Below are 14,141 nucleotides of genomic sequence, written 5' to 3'. Positions count from 1 at the left end.
CATCCCGTTTCTTTCATTCTGCTCTTCAATGGGAGATTGAAGATTTGGACCCAAAATGGAGACCACTTCAAAACTATCTCCTTTGGCGTTAATTCCCCTTCGAATTCTTAGATAAGGACCAATTGTTTGTCGTAGCTCCACCGGCATAGATCTAAAACCTTCTTCTTGTCCTTCTTGTAGCTGAACTCCACCAGATAGAGGTCCTTCTCTATTTCAGAGATTTGGACTCCCTTATTTGGTTTCCACATCATTTTCAAATTTTTCCTCAAAGCTTCCATACTGATGCTTTTATGCGCCAGAATCTTCATCACTGCACAGTTTTTCCCTATTTCTCTGGCAGCTTTCGTGCAACTGCTCCCAAGCACAATATCTTCATCCTCCTCCTTACTAAAGGAGAGCTTATTCCATAGTTTCTCAAGTTCCTTAGCCATTAACCCTTCTTCCACACTTTCCCTTTTGTATGGAACCTAAGCAGTTAGCGTACTACCTAACCAGGACAAGACAAATGAACGAAAAAGAGAAAAAATGACCTCACTCAATGGAGGTCACTACACCTCTTGCAAGTGAAAGACTGCAAGACACCAATTGCTTCCACATGCTCTAGAGCATGAGAGCACACTGATCTTGATTATTGTTTCAATAACAAAAAATTATGCTATTATTTTTAATGCAAGTTTTTTCTCCATTATCACATGCTTGTGCATGCAAGCAGAGACGGAACCACGTACAGACTGAGGGGGGCTGTGCCCCCCACCCCCCTCCCAAAATTTTTTAAAAAATTAAATAGTAGATATGTATTTAAGATTTTAGAAAATAAGCTCAAGAAAAATTATATTCCCCCAAGAAAAGTATATTTGCCCCTTCACCTCTCTCCTTTCCCTCAAGAAGAATGAAATAAAATTAACCCCTCTCAAACTAAATTAATCCAAAAACAATAAAATGGTTACATGCATGGCCTACTCTTTTGGCCCATCGCCCCTACTGAAACAAATTTTTTAGTACAAATACAAACCCACTTCTACAAATCTGAAATTCCTAACAGTTATACTCAGAGTCAAGAGAGAGAGGCTCCCAAAAAAAAAAAAGAAAAAAAAAAAACTCAAGAGATAGAGAAATCTAACAATTAACCTTCCAAGCCAACCGCATGTCACCTAAGGAGAAAATTTGAGGAAGAACAACCACTAGCCACTACTCCCACTGCTTTGCCGTTGCTCACACTCACTAATATAAATATATAATCACTCTCCCTCCATATCTCTCTCTTCTATGGATAAATGGACATGGATCCATTACTGTTGTGCGTGGAGTTATTTACCCCAAGTGTGTGGTTTGTAGGAGCCTATATATAAGCTAATAGTAAAACTGTGGAATGTCAACCACAAGTTACTAACAACAATAAATGTTTTTATTAAATTGGAATATAAATATTATCTATATATATATATATAAAATCGAAGCCTTTGCTGGCACCACAATTTTCCACGTCAGAATAAAAAATAAAAAATAAATAAAAATTATAACTCCTCAAAACCCTAGCAACCTTACCCCTCTCTCAAGTTAAGAAATATAAAGCCACGGTTTCTGCAAACTCTCTCTTTCTCCAGACGTAGGAAGCCCTAAAGCATTCAAAATCTACAAAACCCTAGCAACCTTACCCCTCTCTCAAGTTAAGAAATATAAAGCCACGGTTTCTGCAAACTCTCTCTCTCCAGACGTAGGAAGCCCTAAAGCATTCAAGATCTACAATGCACGATATAGATTTTAGCTTATAAAGTTCAGCTTTTGTAAGGTTAGTTTGTTTATATATTTAGTCCTTATGTTTAGGTTTAGGTTTTAAGAGATTTATATATTACTACTATGTGGCTGAATTTCCCGTGACATCAGTTTTATGTTTTTTTTTTTTTTTTTTTTAATTTGTTTTATGTCGGTTTCTACAAACTCTCTCTTTCTCCAGACATAGGAAGCCCTAAAGCATTCAAGATCTACAAAACCCTAGCAACCTTACCCCTCTCTCAAGTTAAGAAATATAAAGTCACGGTTTCTGCAAACTCTCTCTCTCTCCAGACGTAGGAAGCCCTAAAGCATTCAAGATCTACAATGCACGGTATAGATTTTAGCTTATAAAGTTCAGCTTTTGTAAGGTTAGTTTGTTTATATATTTAGTCCTTATGTTTAGGTTTAGGTTTTAAGAGATTTATATATTATTACTATGTGGCTGAATTTCCCATGACATCAGTTTTATGTTTTTTTTTTTTTTTTTTTTATTTGTTTTATGTAAGGTTAGTTTGTTTACATCAGTTCTTTATCTCAAAGATAAAACTTTTATTTCTACCGCAAGAACTATTTAGGTATGTATCACTTGCAAGCACACATGAACTTAAATTGTCTTTTAATATATGCATGCTTTATTATTTTCTAATAATTTTCCCGTGCATCGCACGGGTTAGCGACTAGTTATATTAAAAATGGTATCTTGTCTACCACTATATATTGTCAATTTAACATATTAAGCAAAGTAGACAAATTGACAAATTTGAAATTTTCGAACTCAATTATATATATATTTAATACTACTTTTTAACTTATTCATGGTATTACACAGTTAGTTAACAGTTTTATACACTTTTAACTTCTTCTTTTTCCAAGTATGATTTTTAGTTATTGTAGGCTATTTATTAGAATTTTTTGTTGTTGTCAGCTATAAGTTAACATTGTGTATCACCTGTGCATATAGTTATGTAGTGATAGTTTATAAAGTGATTTTGTCTTTTGCAACTAATTAGTTTTTCAAAAATAAATACAAATATTTTAGAAGTCATTGGTAGTGATGCAACATTACCTACTTTTAATGAAAGATATCTCAATTTATGAAAATCCTCAACCAAAATTTTTCATAAAGAGTACTTTTTATTATGAAAGAAGATTTTCTAAGGACCCTATAATTTTGAACATTAAAAGAGAGATTGCAACTAAATTCTGTACAAAGTCCATCATATATATGATTTATTGGAAATTAAAACAATAATTGAATTCCGTTTTAATAGATAATTTAGTTTAAATGTACTAAGAAACAATTTTTTTATGTCTTTTCTTTTGTTTATTCTTTGTTTATATATATTCAATAGACATTAATTAGGTTAGATTCGCATGAAAAAATTTATTAATGTTTGGCCCCCTTGACTTCGAATCCTAATTCCGTCCTTGCATTTAAGACATTTGCACTTAATAATATATTAAGCTATATATATGTGGGGGCAACATCGATCAATCAGTTTTGAGTGTTTTCTGTAACTTATTTGTAAGTGCGAAGTCACACACATATACAGAGACTTAAAACACAAGCTCTATGGTGCAAGACATGAGAGAATTGATTATTGAGTTGTAAATTTTTTTTTTCTATTCCTAAAGAAACATATCCAAAGTATACATATAGAAAGAATTACTACTACTACTAATTGTAACGCACAACTACAGAAATTTTTCACAATAAAGGCAGTATATATCTACTCGTTAAAACATTTCTTGAAACATATACACAAACAACTTTCTCATGCAAGCACGGCTTCTACTATATCCACGTAGGTATAAAAACCCATATTCATTTAATGCAGAAAGGAACAAAAATACGTAAACTTATATATTTCTTGAAATTGACAGATTAATCCATAAACTTAAATCTAACTCAGCACATTATTTGGTGTTAACGGTGAAAGAATTTACCAGCCCAGAAGCCTTGTAACAGACCTAACGGTGAAAGAACCAGTCGACGAAGCTTGAAACCAGAAAGAACCCACTGTGTTCTTCTAAGAGAAAAAGAGAGAGTTTTATAGAGAGAATGTATCAAGAAATTAATGAAGAAATTCTGTATTTCATTGATTAACAAAGCTAGAATACAAAGACTTATATATATCAAAGAGTAAAACAAGCCTAACTATCAACTGCTACAAGCAGACCTGAAACTAACTCTTACACGTGAGTACACAGCAATAACTAACACTCCCACGTGCAATCACTTACAGAAATAAATGTATAATACGACATGTCGCATTCCATATTGTGAAACGAAAATGACATGGCGTTCGAGCTTTGATCAGGAAATTTTGCAATCACAGTCAGAAACAGAAATCTTCTCCTAACACTCAAAATATCTTCACAATTTGATCAAATAGCGGAAGAGGGAGGGGTTTTTTTTTTGGCGGGAAAAGAGATGCAGAATTACCGATTTACGCGATGAACTGTGTGAAACGGATAGTTGTGGTGGGGCCGAGTAGAAGTAAGTGGAATCTTCTTCTGTACCCTTCAACTTACTTGGAATTATAGATCCTACCCTAGAGTTAAGTGATTTTCAATGTTAAAACATGTTGGCAATTTTTTTTTTTTTTGGGTAAATACATTTTAAACTCATAGTTAACGGTTGCTATCAAATTAAACCTCACTTTTTATTTAATAAAATTCAATGTATTGATATTTAAGGTCAGTTTGAGAATAATTTATTTAGTTTTTGCTAAAGATAATAATATAATAGAAAAAATGCTAAAAGAAAATAGAAAGTAAAAAGAAGGTTACATGAGACCCATGGGACCCACAAATAATACTTATGTTCAAAAAAGAAAACCAACTTACTACGTAAAATAATGTAAGTGGGCACAGAAAAACTAACAAATACTAATAGTTTGCTCTTGAAACAATAGTACATTGGCCACAAATAATTAAAAGTAAAATATTATTTTGGTTTCTAAACTTTACTAAAAATTTGTTTTTCGTCCTTAAATTTTAAAAAGTTCTTTTATCATCCCTAAACTTAGTAAAGAGTTTTTTGAATGATATAGAGACAAAAATAAGAATAAAAAAGAACTTTTTCAATAGTTTAGGGGTGAAAAATAAACTTTTAGTCAAATTTAAGGACATAAATAAAACATTTTCAATAGTTTAGGGACAAAATATGAATTTTTCAATAGTTTAGGAATGAAAAATGAACTTCTTAAAATTTAGGGATGAAAAATAAATGTTTGTTAAAGTTTAGGGATCAAAATAATATTTTACCCAATAATCAACAATGTCACCTGGGCAACATGAAATAAGTTGAATAAACTAAAAGCTAGCTTTTTAGTTGTTCCAAATGCAGCCTTAATTAAGGTGAATGAGTGCATTTGAACCCTAGTCAAGCCTCTATCAAGGTTGGTAAAACTTGACCAAGAGTGAGATTTAGATATGAAATAGCTAAATTCACAGATTTGATGCCAAGTCAAACGAAATGGGCACATTTTGACCTCAGTTAACCCTCCATCCAACTTGAGCAAAGTTAGTCGAACTTAGATAATTTTGATTAATCCTATTATTGGAATAAAAAATTGATACAAATTGATGATTTTTCTTTACAATGATTGGATTCATTTCTTTCGATTTAAGGGCCCCCAAGTATTGGTTTTGAGAGGAGAAAAACTCTTTTTAAGGGTCTTCGGGATGTGTAGAAAAATTATAGGATGATCAAAATGGGATGATAATAGTCATCGCTATCAGAGAGAGGCCTATGGCTATGGGTTACTAGGTTTATTAAACAGCCAATATTCCGTTTTCCACTTCTTAATTGCATTTATTTATTTATTTATTTAGGTAATATTCCGTTTGATTGTTACTATTTATTTGTTATTAGTCATGAATTTTGGTCCACTAAAGTTAGAAGGGTTTTTTTTTTAGAAACAAACACAAACACAAAGGGGAGAGGGAAGTTAGAAGGGTTGTTTGTTGAACGTATTGGCAGAAAAATTAGAATTAAACATCTTCCATTTCATAAACCCTCCTAATTTTGGTTAAACCAGAAAAATAGTACCGGGTGTTTTATGTTGATAGATTTTACTACCAAGGCTAACTGATCAAACTTGGTTCCATGAATTTGCTGATCAAATTTATGGTTTCCTATAGCTGTTGATGTCTTGCACATGTACATTGTAATTTAAATGCAAGCTAAGTAGATGAAATTGAGGATGAGGAGGATTCCATGCTCTTCTTTTTCTTTTTCTTTTTTGTCATATTTTGTTGAAGAAGTCATTCTATCTTATGTTTAGCATTCATAATTTTATGGACAAATGAGTGCATGAAGAGTTGAAGACAGTGGGATTGCTTCTTCAAGTAAGGAATTTATGCTGGATTTGCTTACTATAATCAACCTGCAAATACCACTTAAAAAAACCAAATCAATGCTCCAAAAATACGCATTACTTACAAAGAAAGTTAGTGTGCGTTTGTTTGCACTTCTAGGAGCTGAAAACGCGCATATTAGAAAAAGTTGTAGAAAAATTGCGTTTGGCTTAGCCCAAAACGCAACTTTTTGATAAAAGCTGCGTTTTGGACTCAGGCAAAAATAGTGTCCAAAACGTGCAAAATTTATGGACCTCTTGAGGTCCATAAATCAAAACGTGAATGGAGCGTTTTGATATATCCGTTGAGCTCACAGGAAATTACCAAATTACCCTCTATTAAACAACAAATCTAAAATCAAAACAACAGCAACAGCAGATCAAGAACAGAAAAAAAAAAAAAAAAAAATTAGAACAACAACTCTTTCGGAAACAGCAAATCAAGAACAGAAAAAAAAAAATTTAGAACAACTCTTTCGGAAACAGCAGATAAAGAACAGAAAAAAAATATATATATTAGAACAACAACTCTTTCGGATCAACAGCAGATCAACAACAACAACAAGAAAATTAGAACAACAGCAGATCAAGACCCTCTGGCGGATCAAGAAGACTGACGAAAAAAAAAGGGAGGGGAGAGATTTACCGACCACGGCAGACTGTTCCCCATTAATTGAGTATATCGCGTCATGCCACTCGTTCTTTTGATAAGAGGTCTTTCTTCCACCCACGGGTATTGCCGACATATGCTAAGGCCGGGTGGTTGGGAAGGAATCTTGTGTCTTGCTACCACGGGGACCCCGGCCTTTTTCGCTTCAAGCCGATTTCAAAAAAAAAAAAAAAGGAGAGTCGTCTGTGGAATGTTCTGGACCGAAGTGCTGAGAGGAAAAAAAAAAAAAAAAAAAAAAAAAAAAAAAGAAAGAGAGCTGTGGAATGTTCTGGACTGAAGTGCTAGTATGGTAGAGGAAAGAAGGAAAAAAGAAAAGAAAAGAGTGTGGGTACATGGGTAGAGGAGAAAAAAAGAGGGGGAAAAAAAAGAAAAAAAAGGAAGAATAGCCCACGTGTGTGGAGAGAAAAAAAGAGAAAAAAAGAAAAAGAAATTATATCACAATATTTTCACAATAAATCTTAAGGTAGGTTATTATTAGCTAATATTAGTGAGAAAAAAATAATTTTAATAGTATGTTAAAATTAAAATTAGTATCAATTTTTCTCACAATATTTTCACAATACTTTCATAATAAATCTTAAGTAGTAGGTTATTATTAGCTAATATTAGTGAGAAAAAAATAATTTTTTTAGAAAGAGAAAAATTGATTTAAGTATGATGAAGTAATTGATTTAAGTATGAAACAAACTCACATAAAAAAAATAAAAAATAAAAAAGTATGAAATAAATTCCCTTATATATACATTGTCCATTTTGGTAATTTACCCCTCAAACTGCCACTTTTATAAGTGCTAGCCAAACACTCGGCTTTTTCATTATGCACTTTTTAACGGTTTTTACCAAACACTCAACTTTTTGAAACTCCACTTTTTCATTATGCACTTTTAACAAAACTCCACTTTTTCATTATGCACTTTTACAAAAAACTGAACCAAACTCACCCTTAATTTTGAGAATAGCTTTTCAACATCTACTAATTTGCTATACATGACATGATTACAGGATGCACAGTCAAAAGAAATTATTACGAACTCTACAAATCATAAATATATCTTCTTCTTTTTTGTCAAAATCATAAATCATAAATATATCTCATCTCAACTAAACCTGTATTGTGACATCCAGCAGATAAAGCTAAAACAAAAGATCACATAACTACTCAATTTTTGTTTAAGGTGAGAGAGAGAAGTCATGAAAGAATGACATACACTGTATTATTCATGAAGCAAAAGGCAGTAAAAGTTGTTTACAAAGAGTACTGCATGTTTTTGAGCTCAATGGCTATGTCAGAGAACTTACAATAAAGCTCTCTCACCATATAAAGAATGGGTTGTGACTGTCTATTCATTATTTGGCTGTTTAGAGAGGTTGATCTCCTTTGCAAAAATGCGGAAGCCCTAAGTAGCAAGGCCTCCCTTTTCTCCTTAACTATAATAATTCTATGTGCCAGAATTACATACATTCTCTATACGTACATGATATGTAGATATTGGCTCGAAAGGACCATTCACATGCTTGCCTTTCAGGTACCTGTATGTCCTTCCTGAGTTTGGGGGAACGGCTCCCTGTCTCTCAGAAGCTTGCACTCCATATAGCGTTCTCATCCTTGCCACAGCGCTGGTGAACATCCATGATTCTCTCAACAGACTTGCAAATCCCATTACATTTCCAATCAAATGAAGCAGCACAGATGTTGCCTGCCCGTATCTTCCACTCACAATCTGCAGGAACAATTACATCATCAGGACCAAATGCATGAGCCTATAGGAAAATCCATGCAAGCAGCACTTCATTTTTTAAAAAATCTATCTTCATTCTTCTGAAAAATAAAAATCTCACAGCACCATACAGCTGATGGAGGTTGTACTATAACAGACAAAGTTCTTGGTCTATGTAGCTAATGGTTTTAACCTCTTGAAAGACCATGGAGCATATGCTAATCAGGTCATCTAAATCATTTGAATTAAAAATCATTTGTAACAAAAGGGACCAGAGAGGTCCATAATATATAGTGGACCAAAATCAATTCAACTAGCATTTGGATTCTGGACAAACAGTTAGGCCAAAATGCCAACCTTCACATAATTGTTCTTTTCCTTCAATTGGAATACAAATACTGGCTACAATATATTCATGTTTTAAATTAAGACACAGAGGCAGGGAAGAAACAATGACCCATATGAATACTACACATTGTCATCTTAGAAAATTGGGAGCAATGGTGATAACAGAGACATATTTGTGAAGAAAGCAGTGTACCATATCACAATATGACCAAACAAATTAGAGCCTATTAATATTTCTTTTCAGTCTATCTTCACACTAACAAAAATTTTAAAGGTAACTGGGAGTTTCACAGGCAGACTGAGATAACAGCTTAAAAGGGGTAAGATGAAAAGCTCACTAGGCGCAAGAAGTCTCCATGCAACATCTCTTCTGAGTCAATTTCTTTGTCAAGTATACCACCAGATGTGTCGAACTAATGACAAAAGGCCAATTAATAAGCAACCAAATAATTTATGCTAATTTATGCAGAGCACCACCTTAAAAGAAAATTGTGCTATTGAAAAGATCATAAGTTCATGCAGACAATTTATTTGCTAAGGCCACAAACTCCATTTCTTATTAATGAAACAGAATATATAGCACATGTGCTAAAAGAATATATACAAGCAGTAAGTGTGGTAATAACTGATAGTAGCTGTGAAGACATACGAAAATTACCTGCGACCTATAACAAAGCGAATCACTATACCCTTCTCTTCCTCCAATTTCATTCTCTCCTCACCTAATAATGTTTAATCCATGAGAACCATCACAGATGAGATATGACAAATAAGTGAAACAATTCATAAAAGATTCTTAAATTGAGAGAGAGAGAAAGAGAGAGAGGGAGAGAAGGTAAAAGAGAAATATGGAGTCAAGTTAATGGACCTTGCGGCATCCAAGTAGCACGAACAGACTCCCTTCGCTTGCGGCTACTAAAAGCTGTATTGATTCCTACAACCATAAAGTATTTTCTTTTCACATTTGTTACAACATTCTTCATGTTTTGCGACGTCGGAAAGTCATGCATTATAGATTCATGTGCTGCCCTAGAAGCTGTTAATTCCGTCTCCAAATTTGTTATTGTCTTATCTGAGACCCTGCATGTCATATACAATGATAAGGTTTGCATTTAGGTCACTCGTGAGGAATATAAGTGAAATCCAGTCTAAACAGGCATCAGAATAGAGTATAAATATCAAGCTGGGTCCTTGAAACTTACCCCACACTGTTATTTCCTTTATGCTGTACAACCTTCTGCTAAAACCAAGAAAGTTAGAGAAAATTTCATTACAAACATGTAAAAAAGCAAGTGATTTACATTAAGAAGCAAAATTAAAGCTAAAGATAACAAAGCACACTTAATGCTAAGATTGGAAGGAATAATGATTGCAAGAAGCAACTAGAATGATTTTGAGAAGCGGCAAGAGTGAGACTTGCAATATTTTGGTCAATCATATCTGGAACCATAATTTGTATGCACATTATTACTGAAGTAGGTGACTTCTGAAAACTAGGTACCAGAGGCCCTTTTCACTAATCCATACCCAACCCCCTTCTCCCAAAACTAAAAAAATTAAAAATTAAAATTAGTTGTCAAATCTGGATTCCAAAAGAAATTATTTTCCTAGAAATGACAATTTCAGCACTACGGTTCTGTTAAGAATAATCTTTAATAAAAGAAAAACCATGAAATAGGAGGACTTGAATACAGGCCTATACTTTCTTTCAGGATATTGACAATTGCTGAGTCAGAGCTGTATATTTGAAGAAAACTACCTTCTCATGTGAAACAATAATAAATATCAATAGCCAAAGAAGTGGAGAATGATATGGCTTATTATTAGTAGTTTGGTACATTTACTTACAAGTTTTGGATAATTCTCAGATTTTCAGTTTATACGGGCATCTTCGAGTTTAGAAGTTATTGCAATATCATTAGCTTCAGGCACCGTCCACATCCTGATACATAATTTTTTGATTAATATGACATGCATATGCTACATGTAACGTAAATAATAAGCCTATTACTGATTGATAAGGAAACCTGGTTTTACAGCATAAAATCAATGTGGCCTAAAGTAATGATATGGAAATGTAAAATAATAAGCTTAAGAAGCAGTATTAGATAATCTTTCAGTGAGAATTAAGGGGGAAAATATAATTTTGAATATCAAGTGTTCATCATATAGACGTAAAATGTCAAGTACCTCCAGTTCACCCCCTCCAAATATCTGGCCTAGTTGGGTTGAGTTCCACAAGTCACAGTAATTAAAACCATATAAAACAGGTAATTTTAAAAATAAATAAATAAATCTTTTTTATTTACAGTAACTTCACTCAGCCAAATAAAATGAAAGAAGACTGATAAGGAGGATCAACTTTGGACAATTTAGCTAAATCTCATCCAAGGCAAGACTCTTATAGGCTCATTGTAGAAGGAAGGGTTAAGTCACAATTTAAAAAGTATATAATATTTTGATGGAGTTTGACAAAAAAACACCAGAACAAGAAAAAGAACATCTTTACCTATTGCATAAATCTAAACCTCTTTTTAAGTAATTACATGAAACATTTAAAGAGCAAAAATGAAAAGTGAAAGTCACGTAGCACTTTGTTAATAAAATGACAATGAATGATAGATACAAACAAGACAAGTGCAAAGGGACTAAAGGAGAGAATTGTCCCTAATGTGAGTCCAAAAAACACAAATTCAAAAACCACATCAGAAAGCACACATAACCTTTTGAACTAGATAACATTAGTTCAATTCAAACCCTTCTCGATGAAATGCAACAATCATTCAATTCACAAGAACAGCCATTAATAACCGGCTAAACACAAACTATCTGATAAATTACCTCTAGTCCAAAAGCTCAAATTGTAATGAAACTATGAATTTAACCATTTAATCATCAAACACGCCCTCACATGTGTCCTGACTCCCCTTGATAAGCAGGGCTTAATACGTTGGACTTCCAACTTTTAAAATGGAAAATAGAGTGGAGACAAGTTTCGAACACAAGACATACCATGGTAAATTTCCACTAGTCCCAAAAGCTTAAACTGTTAGGAAAGGCTTAACTATTAACAACCTCTTCATATTTATTTCACAGAGTCTCACCTAATTCTATAAGTTTATTGATACCCACCAGGCAAAAACGCATAATTCAATTAAACTAACCACTTTAGGGACTAAAAACTGAAAATTAAGAAAAAGTAACAGAAACCCAATTGAGAAAACATACATACCTGTTAATGAAAACCAATCCAGCACAGAAGCAGCCTAAGCACACCAAAAGGACCAAGTTAATAGACTTAGCATACACTCCTATTCCCATTCCTCTACTCTTCATAGACATGTTGTTATAGCTTTAGTGTCAGTTCCAATATAAGTTAAAAATATATATAAATAGAGAGAGCCGAAACCAAATAGGCCCAGATATAATATGAACTTTGTTTCACTGAATACACACTCTCTCCCTCCTCTTTAGAGGTGAGAGAGGTGAATACAGACAAGGCCTGAGGGCGTTCTATACAACATTTAATATCCCAATTTATAGAAACATCCTATAACTCCATGTATAAATGCATGAAACTTACAGAGTGTTTAAATAAAACAATCATAACTGTTGCGTGTAAAGAAGCTAACGGTTGGGTTTAGACAGCATACAAGAGAGAAGAGAAGAGAAACTAGATTTATTTTTGGTAACATTGTTGCCGTTTGGACTAGGAAACAGTCGTTTAGGTTCTCGGCTTGGATCAATGAAATATGTGTGTGTTTGTATCAACTAGCAAATAAATAGCAGCGGTTTGCTAATTGCTTATTGTTTTATTTACTGGTTAAAGTATTGTTATACCAAAAAAATAAAATAAAATAAATGATAACAAACAAATTGATATTGGTCTTCTTCTCTCTCTCTCTCTCTCTATATATATATATATATATATTTTGATATTGGTCAAGAGGAAACAATGAAACTCATGGGAATATAAATGTGAGAGATAAAAGTTCATATTTATAAATGATGGTCTCTAGTTTAGGCAAAAATATGCATGCCATTACACCACCTCGTATAGAACCTATGTGAGATTAACATGTGGGCCCCACAATATATTAGTCTCACATGGGTCGTATCCGCCAAGTATTTATATGTGTTCTCCTAGAGGTCTTATAAGCTGAGTGAGTGAAGCATAGTGCAATTGGGCCACTATAAAGCCATAGTTGTATGAAACACATATTGTGAGAGGAACGATGCATAATTGTATATGTCCCATGCATAAGGTACATTCTCTGAGGGAATGAGAGAGATTGTGTGTATACTATTTAGGACCCACATGTGATACAATTCATAATTAGGTATTAGATCATAAGGTCCCCTAATTAAATTCAACCATGTAGCAAAATTTACCAATATCTTGATAATATATATATATATATATTTATTTATTGATAGATCATATATAATTGAATTGAAATTTATTAGAAAATAATTTTTTTTTAATTTTTTTAACGCTAAATATATGGTAGCTTTTTTTATGGTATTTAATTTTTTTTTTTGAATATTATATTGTTCTGATTTTTGAATGGCCAACATTTTTAAGTTTATATTTTGAAAAGTCTTATCTTCCTTATCCCTAAGCCACCCGAAGAAATAGGAGCACAAACAGTAGCCCATTTAACCAAATGAATTTTAGGATCATCTCCAAAACTGCCCCATAAGAAATTCCACTGGAGCCTCTCAATTCAGTTAGCCACACTAGCAGGTATAGGAAACAAAGATAGAAAATAGGTGGGTAAATTAGATAGGATGCTTTTGATTAGGGTGACTTTACCTCCCTTGGATAAATATAAGTGTTTCCAACCCGCCAATCTCCTCTCCATTTTCTCCAGAATTGGATTCCATATAGTCTTATCCTTGAATTTAGCACCCAAAGGAAGACCCAGATATTTCATTGGAAGAGAACCCAGCTTGCAGCCAAGAACAACCAGCAAAAGGTCAATATTATGGACTACCCCAACCGGAACCAATTCTAACTTGCCCAGGTTTATCTTTAGACCCGACACCGCCTCAAACCAAATGAGTGCAGACATAAGTCAGGGTGCATTGGAAGGCAACATGGTCTCTTTTGTTCGGTATCCGAATATTAAAGACGCTAATTTGAACATGCATATCCTCCAAACAGCTGGGATAGAAGAGATTGTGAGCCCACTGATGGTCATAAAACCCAATAGTATTTGGCCGGTAATTGAGAGAATCGACTGTACTCTACATGATTACATGAAG

General features: G+C 33.4%; 1 pseudogene; it reads right to left on the bottom strand.

The window, feature by feature from the left end:
* Positions 1-7,999: 7,999 nt before the first annotated feature.
* On the bottom strand, positions 8,000-13,683 carry LOC126714824 (probable beta-1,3-galactosyltransferase 4; annotated as a pseudogene).
* Positions 13,684-14,141: the final 458 nt, after the last annotated feature.

This window comes from Quercus robur, chromosome 2, assembly GCF_932294415.1.
Source record: "Quercus robur chromosome 2, dhQueRobu3.1, whole genome shotgun sequence".
Taxonomy (NCBI): domain Eukaryota; kingdom Viridiplantae; phylum Streptophyta; class Magnoliopsida; order Fagales; family Fagaceae; genus Quercus; species Quercus robur.
The sequence above is the reverse complement of the archived record's forward strand: the minus strand, read 5'-3'. Positions and strand labels throughout refer to the sequence as shown.